Source organism: Athalia rosae, chromosome 2, assembly GCF_917208135.1.
Source record: "Athalia rosae chromosome 2, iyAthRosa1.1, whole genome shotgun sequence".
Classification (NCBI taxonomy): Eukaryota; Metazoa; Arthropoda; class Insecta; order Hymenoptera; family Athaliidae; genus Athalia; species Athalia rosae.
The window spans coordinates 11,095,239-11,118,225 of NC_064027.1; the positions used below are offsets into that span (position 1 = coordinate 11,095,239).

The window sequence follows — 22,987 nt, forward strand, 5'->3', positions numbered from 1 at the left end:
ATGATTTCTCGGGAAACGTGACAACGAAAGCTGTATAAAGTTGCAAATTGTTGTTGAGAACAATTCGCTCTATTCTAGAAGTCACTCTCCTCTCGAGTCGCGACTGAAAATTTCCAGTTTCTTGTGGACTGGCGCAATTTTCACGCTCGTGATGTCCCTTGTGAGAATGTGAACCTCCACCTCTGCATGAGAGAGCGATTGGGATACTATTGGAATAAGATCCAAAGATGCGAAGTGCGCGTCTTTCGAAGGTCCTGTTCCGAAAAGTTGATGACCAATCGTGATAATCTGAAACTGAAAAAAAAATCATGGGACAAATGAAATTCAAACGACGAATGAAATCCAATGTGGCGCGTGCGTGCGGTGCTAGTTTCTACAAGAAACGAGTGAAGAAACGGTTTCAAATGTGATATTTCTTTTGTTGCCCACCCCGAATATACTTCTACCCCGATACTCGATATAATCAGGGAAGATGGAATACCGTGCACGCATACATTGATACAGCGTATCGTATCTTGAGTAAAAGAACAAGACGAACTTCCAGAGTGAAATACAAACAACTTGAACCGAATACGAGAATTTCATGAAATATTATCCCATTGCTTTGCGGATGGGTACGGAAGCCTTATCTTTTCTATTATACCGGAGCGGTAAAAGCTCGGGTAAAAGCGCTTCAAGAATCATAGCGTGATAAAAATGGCCGTCAATAATTCTGGGCGGTCTGAGTAACCTGTGAGAACGTTCTAATAGCGGTGTAAATTACAGGGTATGGCAATTCGAACCATATACCTTCGGTTTCGACGCGATAAATCAATATGTCTTTTGTTCCCTGATTATTTGGCCTCGAATCAATCGCCTACGCGTCAGAAACCCCATACATTCCACGCAGCACCGGATTCAACGACAATTATCTTGCGAATTGACGAAACGCACGTAGTTAGAGATCCGTTTTCACGCACCACGAGGGTCACGATAACAGTCGTTGGTTCACGCGATCATTCACCTTCCCGTGGAATATACATGCAAACTGTAAGATTAATGGAACGTCAAAATTTCTCGACGACAAGTTGCTTTTTCTGCAGACCACATTATATCTGAACCAGGTGTGCTTTTCATGAGATAAGAGTAATCGCCACGTTTAGCATGCATATCTAGCACGCATATTCGGTCGATTGCAAGCGCACTGGGTATCAAAACGTTTAACATCGGACCAATCGCAGTAGGGTGAAGAAATCGGTATAATTGTGATAACGATTGTCCGTGAAGGAATTCTCCCATGGGATTCCATATCACGAACATATTTCGTTTCGTCTGATGTTGCAACGCGCGCGTCTTTCACAACTGCATAAGGGAAGTTGATGCAAAGTGCATTGGCCCGCAATTTGTAAACCTCGATGCGTTTGCACGGAACGCGCGGGTAGCCGCAAAATGCATAAAATGGATGCGGTACCGGGGTGGCGTCCAGCCAAGAATTGTTTGAGCTTATAGGGCGCGGAGATCTGGCCAAAGAAGCTGGTGGAAAGTCTCTACTATCTGCTGCTCGACTCGTAAATCCGGTATACGCCGCATTTCCGAAATGAATTCCAACGCGCAATGTCGATTTGAATGTACGTCCCCGTTGCAGTTGAGTGCGTCTTTGAATCGGCGACAAATATATGTGACCTATAGGTCTAATACTCTGACAATATTCATGAACCGGTGCGAAAGAAGATCCGCCTTTCAAGACGTGCATACCAAGGGTGAGCTGATTTTTTTTCTTTTTTTTTTTCACTTATCTTTCATTCTTCTCAACGTCGTGATACTTTCGGCACAGGGGGGTTAACGTCGAGATAGATCACGTATAGAATTTTGATACACATGTACGTAAAGTATATTTATAATACATGAATGTAGATGTCTATACGCGGGTAGATTTGTGACATGCTGCCGAAAGCGTATAGGTTTTATTGGTTGCTTAATTCATTTTAACTGCATTTTGCGTTTATTAGTCAACTCAATTTGTATTTCCTCGTATGTACAAAAGTAGCGTCGATTCATGTTGAATATACAAATGCTCGGCGATGTTCATTCGCCGACTCCCTTAATACATCGAGGGAGTTTTCAGTCATACTTTTTTGATTCTGTGAAATGTCCACGATGTTTCCAGAGGTTCTGAAAAAATATTGCGAAGGTTTAATCGAATATAAAAAGAAAAAAATTCACGAGTCTCTGCGTGCCCGACGTAGTTCTTCCCCATGAATGAGAAACTTGTACAGATGTACTACATTGTATGAAAAGTACCGCTGGAGTTACTTTGAAGCAATGTTTTGGGGTGATATGATATAATCGATATTTTCTGATGAAAACGGTTATGTTTGGCATCAGAAATACAAGTATTACGGTAAACGATAAATATTATACAGCAAAGTTGCCAGAAGATCGATGGAAACCTGATGACGCATTGATTCATGTAAATTATTTCGCCGTGGATTTTTCAAGGTGGCTGAGCCGTGCGGCTTGAAAACCTGTTTTTCCCAAGTCGCCGAGCAAAATGATTTATTAACTATGGTTCACCTCGAAAGATTGGAGATCCCCTTACGTATATTGTGTATACGTACAGTGCCTATACACCCCACAACTCGAGAATGGCGTTCGCTTGATAATAGGCGGGGAGATAAAACTTCCGCGTTAGAGTTTTGGCGGAGGTTAAATGAGGGACATTAACGAAGTTTATTGTCTAATTTATCCCTGGAAAAGGCATCTCTGATGCAAGAAAATTCGCCAAGTACATTAAATGTTCAAGAATAACTAATGCTCGAAAATCCTTAGAACAAGAAAAAAGTTCATCCTTCGTGAGGAGAAAAAAAAAAAAAAAAAAAAAGGAATCCAAATCAATTATCGTGCTCGGTACGTACAGAGACTTCGAAGCTCGTAATCAGATTGGTACGGCAACCCAGCAGCGTCCAGGAATCCCCTTATCCTCTGCCTCGCTCCGCAGTCATTGCCTTTTGATTCACGGTTGGTTACAGCCAGTTGCACTTTGCGATCCTTCACAGTGGCCGCAGACTCGAAATTCTCTCACCATCGCGGGCAATACCCACTAACGCGACGTCTGAATACGCGCAGATATGCAATACCTTGAATTGGATTAGTAATTTCATTTTCTTCCTTGATATTCGAGATCTCGAGTGTGATATATATCTTCACAATACATAAATACGTTGTTATGTGTATCGAAAATAATGCAACGGCAAAAGTTAAAAGAGGTAGCACGAAACGGAAAGGCCGGGTCTTTGCCGACCGCACTCTCAATCACACCCGCCTATAGCGGAGTACGTACCCCTTTGAAACAACCAACCCGCAGCGTCGACAATTTTTCACGAACACCAGCATATGGGAATTTGTAAACTAATTACATTTTCATCCGTACAAGCGGTGAACCGATCCAATCGAATGAAAGAAGTATATATTTTCAGTCGAGCCACAGGAGTGAAGAGAAGAAGCGAGGGATCGAAGATCTTCATTTGGCAAACCGGTGTAATTTCGTGACTAAAATAGGAGCTTATCGCTTCGGGAGTTGTGAAAAATGCGAAAACCACGAAAAGAAAATTAGCACTTTATCTCAGAACTTGCGTGAAAAATAACTAAAAACAGGGGGCGGAAAAAAACGAAATGGAAAGCAAAAGAAAAATCGAATTGACCACCTTTCAACGGTCTGGTAAAAGCCAATCCAGTGTCAAAGCCTCGAAGCTGAGATTGACAAGGAAACGAGTGCCTTGAAACTCTAATCCCTCGGTCGCTATACACGTTGCCTATAGATCCGTGGTCATTCACACCTCGTTGCTCTCAGGGAACTTTGACCGTAGCCGCGTGTAAGCTTACTACGGGGATGCCGGAATGTTCTTGTATTATATTTAGTGATCGCGATTTCTAATACCCTTGTATGGTCACTCACTCGCATGCACACATGATCGTGACTTATAGTAGAACGCTGTCCAGCGGCATCCGTGATGTTGAGGGTATCTTACGATTACTTGATTTCAGATAATAATTTTGATAAAAAAAAAACCAATCTGAGGATTCTGTAATGCACTTCGCTGAGTTTGTTATTCGTGTCGAACTGAAAGTTTTAAAAAAGACACAAGATAGCGTGGTTTCGCTTCCATTTTTCCGATGACTGCAGTCGTTCTACTGCAAGTAAGAAAATCTGTGAATCTGACAATGAGAATAGTTGAAAAATATCATGACGTTATCGATCGATTAAGCCAATGGTCGAAATCAATTGGTGGTTTTCAGTTGTCCGTTATGCAGAAATTTATGCGAATTCAATTATGCGAATTATTCAGTTTCCATTGTATGATTTTAATCCGCCACAATAGCGTGGGATTGTATATGAATAGAACTTGGTTAGTAATTCAACGAAAAGTATTCCCCAAATGACCTGAATAGAATAACTGTACGCAATAATGATAATATTAATCACGAAAAGTCGAGCAATTCTCATTCGCTGTATATTGCAAAAGCGATAACCACCTCGATAGCGTCATTGGGCCTCCGAGGTCTCGAGTGTGATCGAAGTGCTTGAAAATTAAGAGCTAATATACAGGGTGTTGGTAAATAATTGAGCCAAACTCAAGGGGGTGATAAAGTGCACTTGAACAATAATATCCGCAGAGTTGCAGATCTGATATACCCGTGAAATTCAGTTGAATACAACGGATCCTAGGGTGGCACATTCGAGAAAATTGACAGATTTCGAATCACTAGGTGGTCAAGACACGGCTAATTTTGTGACGCGAATACGTGCGGAAGCTTAATAGAATCCGCTGACGAGTTGAGCTTTTTTTCTCGCTTTCAAATCGGCTGTCGTTTCATCTTTTTTTCTTTTTTTTTTTTAACCACCCTGTGGCGAACGTTGCACGTTATACGAAGAGAAAATTACGACGCGATTGACTTTCAAATTCCAGCCGATGTGCCGGGCGATTTGGACGCAATGAACGATCGTCACGTGAAATCCGCCGACTTCTGTAATAAAAAAATCAAAGCTCTTGATCCGCGGGACGCGAGGAGTCGTCCCGTTACCCCGCGCCACACGCGACTCGAGTTGACATTCTCTATTTTCTCGAGTATAAAGCTCCAGACCGGTAAACAAAGAGTTTGTTTCGAGAACCACCGTTGGGACCGATTAAGAGAAATACACAAAGTAGAAAAAGCATTCACGGGGAATAAAAGTTTTTTGTTGATTCGAACAAATTTTCCGCAGACGTCAAATTATACGCTCTCGATATAAAGCGTCCTTTCTGCGTTCGCTCAACCGAATACGAATTTGCGTAAATAAACGCAAACGCATATGAATTTATCATACTTCGTTGCGGCGAATAAATTTCACTCTGTGCATGTAATGCTTATTTAATTTTCCGTGAAAGCGGGCCGTGCAGTCTATAAGGCATTTGATGGAGTCGAGTGAGAAAAACTTGCGCTACGATCCGTTCGATATTAAAAGTGCAGAATAGGTAGGTCTGAAAATCTATTTTTATATGAAAGTGGAACTTCTTTGTAAAACACCCCTTGCATTATCGAACCTTAGATTCAATTTTAAGCGTAGAACTTATTACGCCCCGTGGGGTTTGCGATTCTCGTTTTAGTTTCATTTTACGTTTCAATTTTCTTCGCTGCTGATGTAAGAGGTATACGTATATACGGCACATGGATCCTTATATATTTATGTATCCACAGTACCTATATAGGTGTAATACCGATAAGACATAGTGTGCTAAAAACCGGAAGAATCAAACGTTTTAACGAGACGAAGCATGCCGATAAAAGTAGGTCTCGATCGAGATGGAATTATTAAAAAGTGAATTAGAGGGTTAAAATTAGTGGGGAGAAAAGTAATGCGTCCATAAAACGGTGGGGTGAAGTTGGCAACTTTTAATTGGTAGACAACGGTCACCCCCACCTCTCGCCAATAATAATTATAATTACTCTTTGTTTTATAAATTAACTTCATCCAACACTCTCGCCCGCTTGAATCTACTTTGTTGGTGTATACCGAAGGGGCTCGAGGTGCCGAGATGGGTACAGGCGCTATACATCCACTTCAATTAACCGGTAATAGATTAACTGCTTATCTTTCACGAGTTCGCAGTCAGCCTCCTTCGCATCTCGCAGTTTTTCCTCGAGTTATCGGAATGGGTTTGATAACAGTACATTACGCGAAGAGTGCGCGAAATGGTGACGCTCAGGCGCAGGAGTTGCATAGACTCAACTCCACGAGGAGTTGCGTACTCTACTTTTCCTAACGAGTACGCGGAATCGATTTCGCGCGCGCAAACCGCATTTCGCACACGGATACGGTAACGTACGATTTAGCGCACTGATTTGCGTGCGCAAAATCGAGTTTTGCGAACCAAGTTAGAAAAAAGTATTCGACAAGACTCCCGTCCGTTGCCGCTCGACGAGCCGCAAGCATCGCTCTTCTATAATAATTTTCATGGCGGGGAAAGTCGTCACCGCGGTGAATTCCGCACGGACGATCGAGGCCGCCGCTAAAATGTTATCGGCTCTTATACAACGCCACGTTCACTTCCCGTTACAGCGCTCGACTAAAACTTTATCCGATACCTTCAAGTCCCGAGATCTTTCTCCCAGCCTGATCGATTCCATCCGATTGTGATCAGTCAACTCCCTGCAGATTCGACTCTCTTCGTCCGACAATCCAAAAGTGATAGGGTCAAAGGTGTATGAGATATTGTCGGACGAAAAATCAAAGAAATAGAATGTTTGGGCGAATACTTTTTTAACAGCTGTCTCCCGCTGCCCGCGCTACCTAGAGTGCCGTAAATTTTTCGTTCGCCCCTTTTATTTTATTTAGTCGGATATCGTCGGTGTATGTCCGTCCCAATATCCCGTCCCGCGTACCGATGAATGTGTAAGAGTTCGGAGTTCTCTGGTTTTTCACTCGTATGATGCGCAAACAAACTTTCTTTCCCCTCGCAAAATATTGATGTACATCGCAGCGCCGGTCCGAATAGATTATTACCAAAAGTCATCCATAATTCAGGCGACCCGACGCAAGTTCACAAGTTTTTGGTCGAAATTATCATATTTCTATGTAGGACACGTAGCTACGTATGTCGATTAATTCGTCGTAATGCCGAATTGTCCCACCAACAGATCATTTGAGTAGGAGGGTCGGAACTTTTACGTCTAATTAATGACCTGCTGAAAAAAATTATCATAGGACAAAAATGACCGTTGATAAGTTGAAAATTGTCACAGATTTAACTGTCGATGATAAAGTAACGGTAAATTTGTGAAACTACCATAATGTCATCATGCGGAACGAATGTCCGTGTTCAAATATTCATTGCTATTAGCGTAGTGATGCTTCCCAGCAGTCATTTCGTACAAAAACATCATCTCCAATTCAAATGCATTCAAATATTTGCATCGAATCGAGTCCGCTTTTCTATACCGGCGAGAGATTTCTAATTACGAAGAAACTATCGTCTTTAAGAGGGTGACCGTCAAGAAGTTTGAACAAGAACCCTTTCAACGTGTGAAAGGCAAATGGCACGATATCTAATGTGGGTACTTACTAAGTGAACGGGTTATAAGGAAAGTTAGATTAGCTATCAATTCAAGTCCTCTAGCCTACCGACTCAATGAAAAGCTGACACGTGCGCTAAATGTTCTTTTATCCAATTCTCGGGCGGAATCGTTCACAAACGGATTTCGTCGAACGCTCTACACGTGAATAACGAATTTCAATCGGATCGTTCGTTCGTTCGTTCGTTTCTTTCCCAATAATTTTTTTCCCCCTATAACGACGCGGGAAGCTCGGGAGGGGGTGACGAAATTCTTTGTGCAGAGTTGTACTCGGCTTACATCGGATAAACACGGATTGATCCCATCATCTTGTGCCGTCTAGACTACGAAAAAGCTCAACAGACAGGAGAGCCACTGAAGCCAAATTCAATAAAGCTCTGTCGCACTAACTACGTCGCTGTATCGAGAATTTGTGTACCCTTTACATATGTACGCGAGTATGTGTGTGTAAAGCCCACCGTAAACACCATTGGGACAATTTTATTTCCAAGTTACCGATCGCGTTGCAGGACTTCGAGGCACAAAATTTCACGCGAACGAGTTCTGGTTACGCGCTAATGTGGGTACGTCTTCTAAAAATCACCCATGAATTTGGCGTAACTTCCTTCGTATCTGAAGATACAAACCACACAAAAGTATTCGAGACGTGGTGTCGCATCGCGGTATAAATGTTTACAGATCACCCTGTAATTCAATTATTCCATCCCTCCGTCAATTTTCACCGCAATATGTATACTAGGAGAATAGACAATCAACTATATGAAACCGTGGAAATTCAAAAAGGAGAAAAAAAAAAAAAATACACCTCGTGAATAAAATGCTATAGATACGCCGTGTATAGCTTCATCGTGGTGGGTGTTCGTTCAAGAATACGGGGGTAGCTGGGTGACATAACTATAACATCGTGCTATTCCAGACGCGTTTCGCTCATAAAAACCAATTGTTTCAGTTTTATACCTGGGCAGTATGGGGTCGGAAGGTTCGCGAGTATGGACCGCACGTCTCGATGTAAACATTTGTAGATATATATCGAATCCGAGGGACTCAAAGCCCGCAGGAGCAAAGGGATCTTTTACTACACGTGCATTGAAACAACGCAATTCTTTGACGGCCAATCCAACCGAAATTCGTCATTCCTGTCTTTTACTTAAATTCAAATCACACGACGCCAACGATAGGTAAATGTTTCACGTAATTACAGCTGAAATATTTAGCAAACTCTGTTCCTCTTTTGATCTGAAATTGATTCCTTTTTTTTTTCACTTCTCTGAAAGACTGACTTTTCGTGAATATTAATAATCGAGAATTTCGGGGCGAAATTTGAAGTAATACCAAAGCCCCAGCGATTGCTGTTTCTACGAATAAAATGATTACTGAAATTGTTGCTGAGAAAGGTTCTTACGCTCGTTGAATATCTTCACTCGAATTTTCGCCTGCTTCCACGAATTAATCGTACAACGTATCCTAGAAAACCTTCGGTGAAATCCGAATATTTACGGTTTGAATCCTGGAAGTACTGATTCTCGGTGTTAGGGATAGGAATTTGTAATTGGAAGATCAAATTTCGGGCTATGATAGATATTTGAACCTGCAAAACTGAATTAAGGATACATAAATTCACACCGCATCTATGAAATAATTGAATCATTTTTGGATTTCGAAATATAGTTAAAAAAAGAACTGCAAGGCTCGAACGATATTGCGTGTGAAAGAATACCCTGGTATAGATTTGATGGAAATGGAAGAATGAGAAGTAAACGCTCAGGTAAACGCTCCGGACGTAGAACTCTTAAGCGTATCCTTGGTACGCTTCGAAAGTTCATTTTCTTTCCACATCTCACTTCTTTATCTCCCTTGAATGTAGATGGTACAGCTTCTACGTGGTATTTCTTCTTCTTCTTCTTTTTCCCCCTTCTGCAGTCTGCAGTATCCTGGGGTATCCTCCACTCCGGCACGCCTTCCATCATCTGCTTCATTGCACCTTGTTATTTCCAATCTGTACTAACTAATGTTCCGGAACGAAACAAATTTGAAATTTTATTCATAAAACTAAATCTTCTATCTCATTTTCTTATCTCGTCTGCTTCATCGATTTCACATGCAGGTCCCAGTTGGGTAATCAATCGATTTGCTCCACCTGAATCGAAACGAATCCTTTCTTCCGTGGACTCCCAATACGACTACTGAGGGAATGCAATCCTACAAACGGAATTCTATTAGGACTTGACAGACCGAAATCAAATTAGATGCATAGTTTGGTTGACGCCTCTCCGATAGAATCTACGTTTCTACGGGCAGTTTGGGAATGATAATGGTCAAGTTAGTCGTCGGTTCATGGCCTCGCAAAAGTTTCCGCCGAAATTAAGTTCCGTCGAATTTCGTTTCCGTTACATATGCCGAGAAGAGTGCCGGATTCCTTGTAACTCAAACTCCTTCGAAAAGTCTGCGATTAGACGAAATCCCAAAGTATGCGCAAGGTATGTTTCGAGCTTCCCAGATGTTTTGAATTTTCCATTAATTTTTTTGATGATCTGATCATCTTCGGATTTTGGTCCATGTCGGTTGAGACTAGAAACATGAAAATGTTGTCATTCTTGGGGCGATCACAATGATATCCCTTTTTACTCCACTCGTCACGATATTCCTTCGTAAGAGGAAAATTAATTTTGTAACGTCGAATCGAGTAACTTTTATGAGCCTCAGCTTTTCGTGAAATAAAAAGTAAGACAGGGAAATTAGAATGAAACACGAAACCAAAGATCTAATCTAACATCAACTGACTGGAAAGAGTAGAAATTGCATTTTCGTCTTGTCAACATCCGAATGAACTCAAGAGTTGTATTCCAAGGACCAAATTTAATCGCAAGCTCCGTGGAAAAGCTCAAGTTTCACCGAATTTCGGTCCCTCTGCAGGTTCACTGCAGTAGCGTTTCAAAAAACCGCTCAAGTTTCGTACGTTATCTTGTTACTTTTCGAGATTTTTTCATTTTGTTGTTGGAAAATCCGTCGCCACTTTTCACGTGAGATTACTTTTCGGACGAAAACAAAAAATAATGCCGGCTCATTCGCATACCCTACTATGGTCGCCGAAAGTGTTCCGTCACGCGTATATTCACACGGTGGTAGTATATCGGAGTGAGAGTTCTGCACTCGATTACACAGACAAAAAAGTGAAACTCGAAATTCGGGATGCAGGTGATATGCAGGGGAGGTTCGATGTTTCTCGGTCAGATCAGTGTGGGTGTATGTATGGAGGTTGATGTAAGATTTGCCGCCCCCGTAAATTTGCATTTAGATTCGCAATCTTGTCTCCGCGCTGTCGTATCTCTCATCTATTCGCTTTCTCTTTCTCTTTTCATCCCCCATACTACACTCCATATAACGCGCTCCTGCTCCTTGGCGCAGTGCACGCTCTCACGTGGTATGGTGGCGTTCCAGCTTAATATACAAGGAAATCGTAAAGTTGACAACCTCTTTTATGAAGCCGCAAGAGCGTGAGCGACGCGTCGTTTGACGCAACGACGAATCATTTATGTCACACCCGCCGTTATGCTCGATCTGATTACCTTAGAATGCGAAACCAAAGTTTCGACTCGTACAATTATCGGTCAACTGATATAAAAACCAATTTGACTGATGTAATTATCGGAAAACTTGCTGAAACTATACTTGATCCTTCTGTATCCTCTTTGAGGTAAATGTAAGAATTCGCGAACACTGCTTGGTTTTTCCTGGGTGTTTCCTTTATTTATTTCGTCGATTTTTTACACAGAAAAAAAATCCGTCCGTAGAAAATACCGTTCCTCGCACCGTGGCCAAAACAGATCTGGAAACTATAAAAATATGGATCGCATCAATTTTAGGTCCGCTTAAAGAGCGTAGCTGAAAAAGCAAAAAAACACCTGATGTAGAGTGCATAAAAAATTTGCAAGATCGCGCTCACGTACAGGGATTCTAAATAAAGTTGGCCGTCTTTGAAAATCGGTAGCAATAAGCATGAATTCGTCCCTTGGAAGCCCCGCATCAAGGAGCGCTGAACGAATAGGGCGAATAGCTGATATATTATTACAAGCGCAAAACTCACCCCATCGGAATACAGATCCGGTCGACACTAAATTTCCCCGGCAAAAGGGAAGCCCCGTTCCCGTAGTAGGCATAAATACGCGTTATTGCTTGCTTATTGCTGTCTAGTTTCAAAATGGTTTCCAAAATCCGTTGTGGGAGGCTGAGAATGTTGCCGAAACAATATGCGTCTTTGCATACTACCAAGATCTCGTATACGCGGGTATCTATTCACCCGAATTTACGAGCGGAATAACGATTTATCCATCGGTTATCATTCGGACGGCCGCTAAACTTTCCACCGTACAGATTTTTCAGCCGCGTGGACTGCAGGTCGACTTTTATCCATTGTATCGGAGGATATTACCGATCGAATCGAGAATACCGGTGGTCGTTATTTTCATGGAAATTCAGATGCGAAATGTAGAGAGGAGTAGGATGTATCGGACCACGGATAGATTGGACCACTCCACAGAAACCGCATAGCTATTGTTTGTTCCGTACTTTCCTACATAGTTCAATTTACCTCGTGATCCAGATTACCGGTCTTTCCCCGTCTACCTATGATGCGATCTACTTCATCAAGCCGCATATAATTTCATCGAAACCAATTATCGACAAATTTCCATAGACGCACCCCGATATTCGTGGAAAAACTGAGCGAAATGCAGGTCACTCGGGGCAAATGATCACTCTGGACTGAATATTGGCGAAACTAACGACGCGAACGCTGCCCGGTTAACGTTCGTCAAAGTCGCATCAAAAATTGTACCTCGACGATACAAAAAAAAAAACACTTGAACTTCTCTTCCTGCTGCTGAAAAACTCCACGTTATAAAAGACGTGCTTCAGATGAAATTCTGTGAACAATGGATTCTATCAGTGAACAAACATGAAAGAAACATGAAGGCATCGACTTGGCCAACTGTAGAAAAGTCCATACGCGCCAACAGGTACAATGACTGAGATCATGACGTAATGAAATATTGCAATGAAAACATGTAGCATGATAATCATCGTGTAGGAAACTGAAAACGAAAGTTTATCGGTGCTAGCTGCTTTGTACCTTCGACGTATTATCGAGTCCCCACCCGTACAGTTTCTAATTCCTGACTAGCGCCTGAGACCACTTTGTGCAATTAAGGTGAATATTTCATTAAGCATTTCGAGTAAGGTGGGAAGACTGGCGCCGTTAACCCGTCTCGCGTCGCACCCAGACTCAAGATACATCGCTACTACCAACAATTATTCTATGAAGTGAGGTGGGTAGAGGTAGATATAGGTATGTAAGGTATACCGAGATCTAGGTCTTTGAATTAATCGAGAGCTGCGGCGCTACATGCTGCGCTGGATGTCTGCCTGGTTGTTTGCCACCGTTGGTCACGGGGTCTTCTTGTACCTGCTTCATCTCCCTCGTCTTACTTTCTCCCATTTCGCTCTTCGACTCCGCAAAAATACTTACCCTTCAAACACCGTCGATGATCTACTTTAAATCGGACCGATCTGAACCAAGCTAAGAAACCTGATTTGTTGCATTCAAGCACGAATTCTTGAAAGGTGAAAATAGAAGAGAGCAACTTAGGTGCACGTGACTGTCTTTTCCGTACCTGAAGTGAAAATCACATCAAGTATCAGGTAGCATTCAAAATTTGACGTAATATGGGATGAATAAACTCGAAATGAACTGCGCTTTGTGATACTTCAGTGATGGAAGTGATGAAATATAGTTCACTGTTATTTGTACGAATAACATAAAACCGGATTTTGATATTAATGTCGGAGCCGTAACAAATTTCGCAACATGATTCTATTTTATATTCAAATAGAATCAGCTACATGCACGTATGTCTATACCTGTGTATCCAGCAACTGTGATAAATTATGTGCACCGTGGATTATATTTTTACCAACTGAAACGCATTTGATTGCGGCGTCCATACTGGACGAGAATATTGCACATACATAGTATATAGGTGCCATGTGAAAGCACCTGCAAACGACAGTCGAGAACATACAGAACTTCAACTGCGAAAAATGAAAGAAAAATTCTAATAATTTTCTTTAACAAGATGATAAGAAAAATGAGCTTCCAAGTGATTGGAGATTGAACCGTTGACCAATGTCAAGACAACTAGCCAAAAGAGGGTGCCATACCAACGAAGCGGTAACGACTGTGTGTCAATTAATGACGAACGTAAAAATCCTGCTCCTCGCACATCGCTGTCGGATCGACCATTGCATTTTTACGTACGTGAGCTATGCTTACGTACACAACGGCAGAACTGAACTCTTCAAAAATAACGACTGAAAAAAAAAACTTGACAGAAACTGCAGATTTAGAAACATGTTTCATCCAGGTATATGTTCAGACCGTCTATGATAAGTCGAGACAACGACGAAAACGACGTACCCTCAAATTTATTAGATAATAATTTAAGAAGAGGAATATTTTCGCCTGAAGTGGAAGACTGGTAACGGTGCCACGACGGAGAGCTTTAAATTTCTTTGTCAAGTCTAAAGATACAGAGGGTTGATATTGCAAATACTGTTGCGACGCGGCGGAAGGTCATGCCCCTCAACTTGAACCGACGCGACGTTCGTTCTCGAGATATTATAATCCAAGGGTAAAATCCTGCCGATGCGCTGATGAATAAATTTGAGGAATTAATCGGAACCTACAGAAGGTACAACAAATTTTTTGGGATATCTAGTCCCGCGTTGGCTCGACAGTTTGTTCGTTGTGAGTATTTCGTCTGATTTTGGCAGCATGATTATCCTCTCATGAATATTAGGGGCACAAAAATTTTCCAAGTCTTTTGTTCCACAAAGAACATACAACGTTTTCAATCGGATGTGCGAATGCTCAGCAACCGGAAGACTTTTCACTCCGAATCAATGAGACATCTTTCTTTAAACTCAGAAATTTCTTCTTCATATTTTCTTCCACCCCTGAATACCTCCTTCTTTTAATATTTTTAATCGATAAATTTTGTGTCTCATCGCCCTCGCAAACGAAAAACTTCTTTTCTGATGAAAATATATTAAGAAAATATTCGAACGCCATGAGTCACGTTTGTCTAAAGACGAGTTGTATTCCGAATAACAGACTTTCTCAGTGCAATGGCAAGACAAGATAATTACGAAAGGTATTGTACGTACACACGAGGTAGGTTGCTATGTTCTATGAGTGAAAAATGTGAGACTGGAAAAATGCGCATTGGTTAGAAACATGACGGGACAAAATATTAAACAAGGATAAAATTATTAGCGAGTAAAAACCTGACGCAATAGCTGCGCGAGAGTACCTTCTTTTATACTCCATACGATACAAATGCCAAATATATCATAGCTGCAAGCAGCCGCCTTTCCTTTCCTCCGCATCGCGAGTATAACCCGTCGGTGAATGAGATGCAGTATTTCTAAAATTCACCTCGCTAAATCATATTACATTCATGAAAAATTGTTCTATATCTCATTTCATATGAGAATATATACCTAATATTACGCGGTTACGTACATGCAATAAAAAGTTTCTCGACGTATATCCTACAGACAAGTCATACCACGCACAGGAAGTCGGAGGATATCTTACGGTTGCCCTCGAATGTATATATATATATATAATACATGAATGTAAAGGGAAGGCAATTTTCAAAATAGAAATTCCAACAATGGCAATAGCCATTACTGTGAGAGCAACCCTTGTCGATCGTGCGACTTTGGAACAAAAACATTTCCTTTCTCCAAATTCTCTTCATTTAAATCAAATTCGAGAATCATCGGGCGGTGTTGAGATCACAAAATAGCCAGTTACAATATATTCGAGGCGTGGACCCGATGGATTTGCACATATTACATTTTACAAAGAGATGTCTGTACGGCAGGATGTACAAATTGGGTTCACCTTTATAAACACAATACGGAGTAATCTTCTCTACTTCAATTGGGATCGTCCTTACCCTATACTTACGACCCTGCAATTGTGACGGGGAATAGGAAAATCACAAACCCTTACAGTTCTTGTAGAAATAAGAAAATCTAGTCTGTTCACTCGGCGACCAGCCGTGAAGTAATTCGAGAAGGTGAGAAGGGTAAGGAGTTACGAATACATTCGGTTTTAATGCTGACAGCCAAAGCTTACGTCTGGGTGGTTATTTTCTTCCAGAAAAGGCTGCAGACGCGCAACCGTTCTACCTTACAGCTTAGTAAAGCGCATTCAAAACTAAACGGTGGTTAAGAGGAAGCTTTTGGCCCGGTGCCAATAAGCTTGTTGCAACACCGCGTTTCCTTAACAACTACAGTAACTAGAACGTACGTGAGTTCTGACATCCAGAATCTTGACACCCGTCAGCGTATACTTCTAGCAAACCAGATTCCCAAAATTTGAATCCGAAACGATGGTCCGAATTTGAAAAATCTCCGAAGAATGCGAAATGAATATGATCGCGAATGTGAGATCAAATTTCTGAAGTTTGGAAAATGGTAACTTTGGATTTCAACTCTGTATCATTGTTGTCTTAAAGCGACTGAAACGAATGATACATTGCAATGGAGGACAATCTCATGTTCGTAGAGGAAAACTGGTCTGATGACAGGCCTGAAGGTATTTCTAAATTCAATCAATCGATCTGCAAGACTATGGAAAGTAGCGCAGAAAACATCAGCATTCTTGGGGTTTCCTTCTGGCCACAAGCGTAATGAATCCGGTGAATTTTCATCTAATATCGGCGTTTATAAAACAGATATTTGCAGGCCTTTTCAAGTGGTGTCACTTCCGTCACCATGGTGCTTGGATGACCGTAATAAAGAAGTTGGACGCACGGATGAATTATTTGACCACTGGTCTGTGAGAGCAAACTTTTTTCCAAGACGTCCTTGACAACGAGTTTCCGAAAATCCAGAAATTTTTTCGCAAAGCGTGACACGGACAGGGCGTATATATTCGGTCTCTATTCTGTCATCGGAGGAGGAAAATAAATGTAACAGCAAAATTGCTTCTAGAGCATCCTTTGAAAGGCGAGAATTCACCAAGTTCGTCGTATAATCGTATAAAATGTCGTTGGAATGGTCGTCTCTGCGTCGATCATGGCTAGAATTCAAAAGTATTTGAAACTAATGTTCTCCGTCTCACAGTAATATACTCAGTCTTATGTACGTTCGCCGTGCGCGACGACCTGAAGAATAGCAAAGGAATGAAGAAACCTATTCTTTATTCTAACATCGATTCACCGTGAAGTCACCACTTCCAAAGGAGGAGGAGAGTCCAGGCGCAGTTTGCTTTACTACGTTAGAAGTCACCTTGATGGATGAAAATCGCTTAGAATCGCGTAGAAAACTGATACAATTTCTTACTAGCATTGTCTAATAACACGACTATCAAATGACATCAGTGAGCCTTGGAGGTCCTCGGGTCTTAAATCGTACTAGTACGTTTTCGGCTGCGAGAACACCCTACCACCTAGTGGCGAATAACTGAACTACATTAGTAATCACCCGACCTGCCGGGGCCTTATTTTCTCCGCGTTGTGTTTCGCCTACGAGCGAGGTCGAGGAATCTGGCCCTCTAGTGGCGAGTTTTTGGTATCTAATTTTCCGCGGACTCGAAGAGTCTTTTTCATACTAAGCATAGCTATTTCTATTAATTCTAACTTATTTTTTATGCGTGTAACAGAATATCACAGACAGTGAATGGCAGAAGCCTTCCAAACCAGTAAAAATTGATAGAAATCGAAAGTATGTTTTTTCACACGCTATGAAAGTACTTTGGAAAAATCTCAAAGATCTATTGAAAAAAATTCGGAGCAACGACTCGGAAACGTCAAGCACGTGACGAATTTGCGTAGAATTTATCACTGCGCACTGATATATGCGGTAGACAAGGCTACATGTAGTGTATGTAAACTAATCACCGCAGTAGAATGCCAAAATCGCGCCGGGCCCGCTCATCTCACATAACAGCTTGCTTGAGTTATCATTTCATTTCCAATATCTCAAGAATGCCGGGCGTAATTAAAACCGCACAGCGTACGCCGTGGTAATACTTGAGCTTTGAATCGTAACCGCGGGTGTGTCAAAACCGCCATTCGCGACTTGATTCTAACTGTGGGTGAAACCGGCTGTAGAATGATAGCTTGAATTTAATCAAATCGTATGAATACTGCTGAATTCAACCCTCGGATAGTTTTTGTTTTCACGGCGAAACGACGGTCTCTCTTGACCAAGCCAAAATCTGAAGTATTCCATTGTTTGGCCTCATTAGATAAGAAGACAAATCGAAATATGCCGAAATTTCAAGCTGAATGTGTGCTTTCCACTTTTTGAACAGACTTAGAACAGACTTATCGCCATTCTAGACTTTCTCTAATTCCGAATTTCGTAGAATTCCAAGAAAAGGACCTTCAGGAAGAAAATGGCATGCTTCTGAAAATCGGAATGGTAATCTGACTCGGTCAAGAAGTACGATAAAATCCATAACTTCAGTAGTAACCTCACAGAATCAAATTCCTCTGCAGTAATTCTATTCACATATACCACGAAGACAGTAAGTTCTAGGTGTACTTGCAGTTCGCATCTAAGAATGGCACATGTTAATTTCTCAAACCAGCTCTGGCAAGACGAACGATAACGATTAATTGTTCTTACCCTTAATAACTCTGAAATTAATTTATTTTCACTTTTCTCTTACAGGTGCAGAGCTTGTTAAAATTTTACTCTAGTCATATCCCAGCAGCTTAATGAGCTATATTAATGACACCGTTACTCCCGCCTTGATAGATTCAGGGTAATTCTTTCTGATATTATTTAATGAAATTCAACGAGACGTGAAATTTATCGTCCTACAGCAAGTTTAATTATTTGGAATATTCAGAAGCGCGGCGAAACTAACAGTTGTATAACCGTACCACGCGATCAAAGGACATAAACTTTTGAAATACGTTTATCGAATGATCATGTTCATGCATTGGATCAGTTCGGTTCACGGATGAAATTATTTGGGATGAAAATTCCAATCAGCATATTTACTTTATGGTCTGTATATTATATTTTACAAGACAAAACAAGCACTTCACTTGCAAGAACTTCGGCATCTCGGAGCCGACTATTCGATGCAGCGGTTGATTACGCTTTAATTGAAAACGGGGTTTATATTGAATTCGAGAAACTATAAAAATCTTGATAAAGATTTATCCCCGATTGCAATGCGAGCAATGCATCGCGTTCAACGATTTCGCCGTATTTATCGCGCCTCGAGTGATTACCGGGGGGAAACGAGTAATAATCGTAAGCTGGTGAACTTCATATTGAAATTTACTTCATCGCATCACCTAACAGCACTCGACTCCGGTCATAACCATCGCGATTTACTTTCTACGGTGTTATTGAACGTTCGATTATATTCCCGTCGCTCGTGCGCATATTAACTCCACAACTCAAGCTTCGCAATTTCTTCGCAAATTTGATTGATCCGTCTCTAACGAAATCCTTCGGCGGAGAGTCTACAATCCCGAAGGAATGTTTCGGCGATTAGGGCTGAAAGTAAGTCGCGAAATTTCGGCATTTCGCACTTTGTTTCAATACCTGGATACAAGGAATATTAGGTGAAATAAAATATTACAGAGTGGTTGATCGCAATAAAAGTCCAATAACTGTAGCTCCCTCCACAACAATGCCTAACATATAATACAATAGTTATGCGGGTGGGATGGTCGTATAATATAATAAACCGAAAGTTGTTAAAATGTGAACGTGATAAGAGTCACGTGTAGAACCCGCTTATATTTCGAATAACGAAAGTGCGAGACCAAAGACATGGAGCAGGTTGGGATCCTGGCTCGTCCCGCGGGACGCCTTTCTACCTTAAAGAAGCTTAGGCTGACATCAAGGCCTTTATTACCAAAACCCTAAACAGTAACTGCCACAAAATACGTCTTGACACATTAAACCAAGGGAAGAAATATGGCGGCTGCCGTCTCAAAGGAGACAAACTCGTCCGCCTGACAGCTCGCTGACTGAAGTATTTCCAACAAATTCTTCAGATGTGTAATTAGCCGGATTCGCGATGATCGCGAGCGGCAACGTGGCTAATTTCCGACGTTACTTTTACATCGTATCGATTCGGCTATTCCACAACCGGTGGGTGCAGTCTGTTCAATATTGTTATGGTAACTTCGAAGCGGATAGGAGGAATACATCGCCGCGGAGCTGTTGTATGTATACGACCATTACAGCCGATCAAGCTGATGCACAATCACTTCAGAATTGCGCGACACCGCCATCACTATCCTGCCAAGTCGGTCCACCACCGTGCAAACTTAGACCTTGTGCTCTGGTTACTCAACTAAGCAACGGAACGGTGCATATAGGTATACAGATAGAGAGAGCGAAGTAGTAGATGTTATTAGTATAGCTTGACTATACGCTATATTATACCGTCCGTACCCTTGTTTATCGGAGAGACGGGGAGAGACGAGTTATGGGGCATGGTTCAACGATCACTTCGCGTTCCCAGAATCCGCAGTTACCCGGTACTTGCGCATCTGGCAATGTCTAACGTACGTTCAGGTGTAGTACCTCCTCCATAATCCTCGTGACAGGCCAAAATGCAAACATGACAACCTCTATAATAGCTCTTGAAGGATTTAATGTGCATTTTGAGGGTACGCGATGGTCTTTCTCTTTGTCCGACCGAAAGAATTTGTCTAGTTTGTGTCATCGATGAATTAATCGTTGGAACAAACTTTGACGGAAACGCATCCATTTGTTGTACGGAATGGTGTGAAGTCGATCACATCTCGCGTTTGTTCGCCGTCAACATTTCCCTCAATACTGCATAAAATCTATGAACATATTGGATTGAATTATGCCTATCGAGGGCTCAATACTTCGGTTTGTACACTTGTTTCTCTTGATTTTTTTCGAACCAGTAGCATCAAAACGGTATTTCGTATGGGCGAAAGCTGCTACGGTCGCCATGTTTTGGAACGGTAGATTTGTCAAATATGGCCGCTTACGTCGTCTGTAAAGCGTCCGTTAGCATCGTTTTCACTTGTATTCCATACAAGTCAAGTATCATGGCCACATTACTAGAACGTACGAAGAAAATGGATTTTCAAACAACTTTTGTTTCAAAATAACAAAAGTTTCGGTTCTTTCGATTTTCTATCCCTACTCAAAGTTACGACTTTAGAGCAGAATTATCTCTTTTCTATGGGTCACGCGTTCAGCTGGTATTGAACCCCTTGATATACGGGTAAAATGAACTCAAATTAGGATTATGAACGCTTAATTGACCCTAATGAGTAGATTAAAATTTCTAGATTCTCCATTGTTTCTGTATCTGCGGTTTGCGGTTGGATTAGCTTTTCTCCATTGTTAAGGTATTACATTTGACTACGTTTACGCATACAATAATATTACTGTGATGTCTCCAAGTTTCTGGTGGCGTATAAATTGTCCGGATGCGTATAGATATAACCTCGAGTATAACTGAAAGGTCGAAGATCCCGAGTTAATTTTAACAAAGTTTCAACTTTTATCACATAACCTTGAATACTTAACCGTTTCAAGAAGAAGTTCAGTGGAATAAAATCAAGATGGATAATCGCAGCAATCCTCATCTTAACGTAGGCGATATCACCGATTCATTATTTCACAATTTTGGACGACGCGCACATCAGCACATCGAGTAGCAAGTGTAGAAATCAACGAGTAAATTGAGGGACCTGACCTCTACTCATCGAGTGATTACACGGACATCAAAATTGACGTGTCACCAGTGTAACAGAATTCTCAACTATTGTCGTACCGAATCATTACGATGTTCTTTTCACCGCGCGATTTTTTGCACGATGTTCGCCGTGAGACCGATACCCCGTGTAAGGATATTTGATTGGATTCCCGTTCGGGACGTTGACGATATCGTCAAACCTTATAGTCATTATATCGCCCAATCGGGTTGTAACTCGTCGTAAATTTTCTTCGGAATACCGCATGAAAAAAATTTATTGCAGATATATACATATATCGCGTGTAAACTTATGTGCAGAAAAAGCGAAGAAAGAAATCCGTCCGATCGGAGATTGAATATCAAGAAGTTAGGGGTGCGCGCCGATTCTACCCTCGCCATTTGCCTGCCTCCCTTCATAAATCATGCCGACGCGCGATGGACCATGAAAACCCGTCTATCTTTTTTCTGTATAAGCTTCCGTCGTCAAGTCCAACGGAACAGCCCGGAACCGCCACACCGATGCCACTGATGTCTCAGATTAGAATATACGACTTCTTGAAGGCCTATTTTTTACGTTTAAATTAAATCTTTCGACATCTTTTCATCACCCCTTTCAAGCACTTTGAACTGTGACCTTGATTCTTTCTCTTCAAAAGAATATAACTTCTCACTCCACATGGAAAGATGAAAGCCGAAATGTGAATGGCAAATACCGCGCATACTTGTAGTGTAATAATCAAAAGCAATGAATCCTCACTTCGAAATCGAAAATAATGCGAGACAATGAAAAAAATACGTTGCGACTAGGTGATCACAACGAATTTGAAGTCCTCCGCTGACAGATTTCGCAAGGAATAGCCTACGTGGTCATATTAAGAACTGATACCCGATATAAATGGGATCCGATATTTCAGGTCCAGGTTTTTTTTTTTTTTTTCTCGAGGTTTTTCAGCCCCTCTCACCAAGGAGATGGATAATATCTCCAGATGGATCCACGGGGTGCAAATACACCTCGTGAAAACTTCGAACTCTGCCCCTGAGCTAACAGATGATTCTTTTGGGTCAGAAGCCTATTCATATTTTGATTTTATCCTCCGCGAGTAGGGTCATGTAGATAGGGGCTTCGGTCATTCGGTATTTGTCTGGCAGTGACCATACACATCCGGGTTGCGCACGTTTGCACCCCAGTGGATCCGTAACGTTCTTGTGTCTCAGAAGAATCAATTCTACTTGGTATTTATGTGAAGAGATTTAAGTCTATCGTAATATCATTATAAGTATGTACAGAATAATTGTAATATTCAATTCCGATAAACTGCAAATAGATCTCAGCTATGAATAGGCTTGTCTATACTTCGATTGATTTTCGGAGACCGCGAGAAAGTTTCAAAAATTTACTTTTTCGACGATGTGAATTTTCAACCGGACTTAGAACCTGGAATTCTTTCTCCCCGAATTCAAAACAATTCCATGAATTTTGAAAATAAACATGAATATACAGCACGAAGGATCACGATAAAGAAAAACATCTACTTCTGTTCAATTTGATAGTATAATTGTAGTATTTCTTGGATGAACTTATGAAAAGGATATTTAATCCCACTTAAA

The 22,987-nt window shown here is 41.4% G+C and overlaps 1 protein-coding gene across 7 annotated transcripts in view; it reads left to right on the forward strand.

Moving 5' to 3' along the window:
• LOC125500070 overlaps nucleotides 1-22,987 on the forward strand; it is a 38,873-nt gene that overhangs the window by 8,116 nt on the left and 7,770 nt on the right. Inside the window, exon 2 of one of the 7 annotated variants that reach the window (XR_007277246.1) lies at nucleotides 8,540-8,768. The exons of 5 other annotated variants lie outside the window; for them this stretch is intronic. The gene's annotated coding sequence lies outside the window, so the exon portion shown is untranslated. Of the gene's footprint in view, nucleotides 1-1,624; nucleotides 1,740-8,539; nucleotides 8,769-22,987 lie in introns of those variants that run through there. One more of the 7 variants, XM_048651347.1, reaches the window with a different exon arrangement.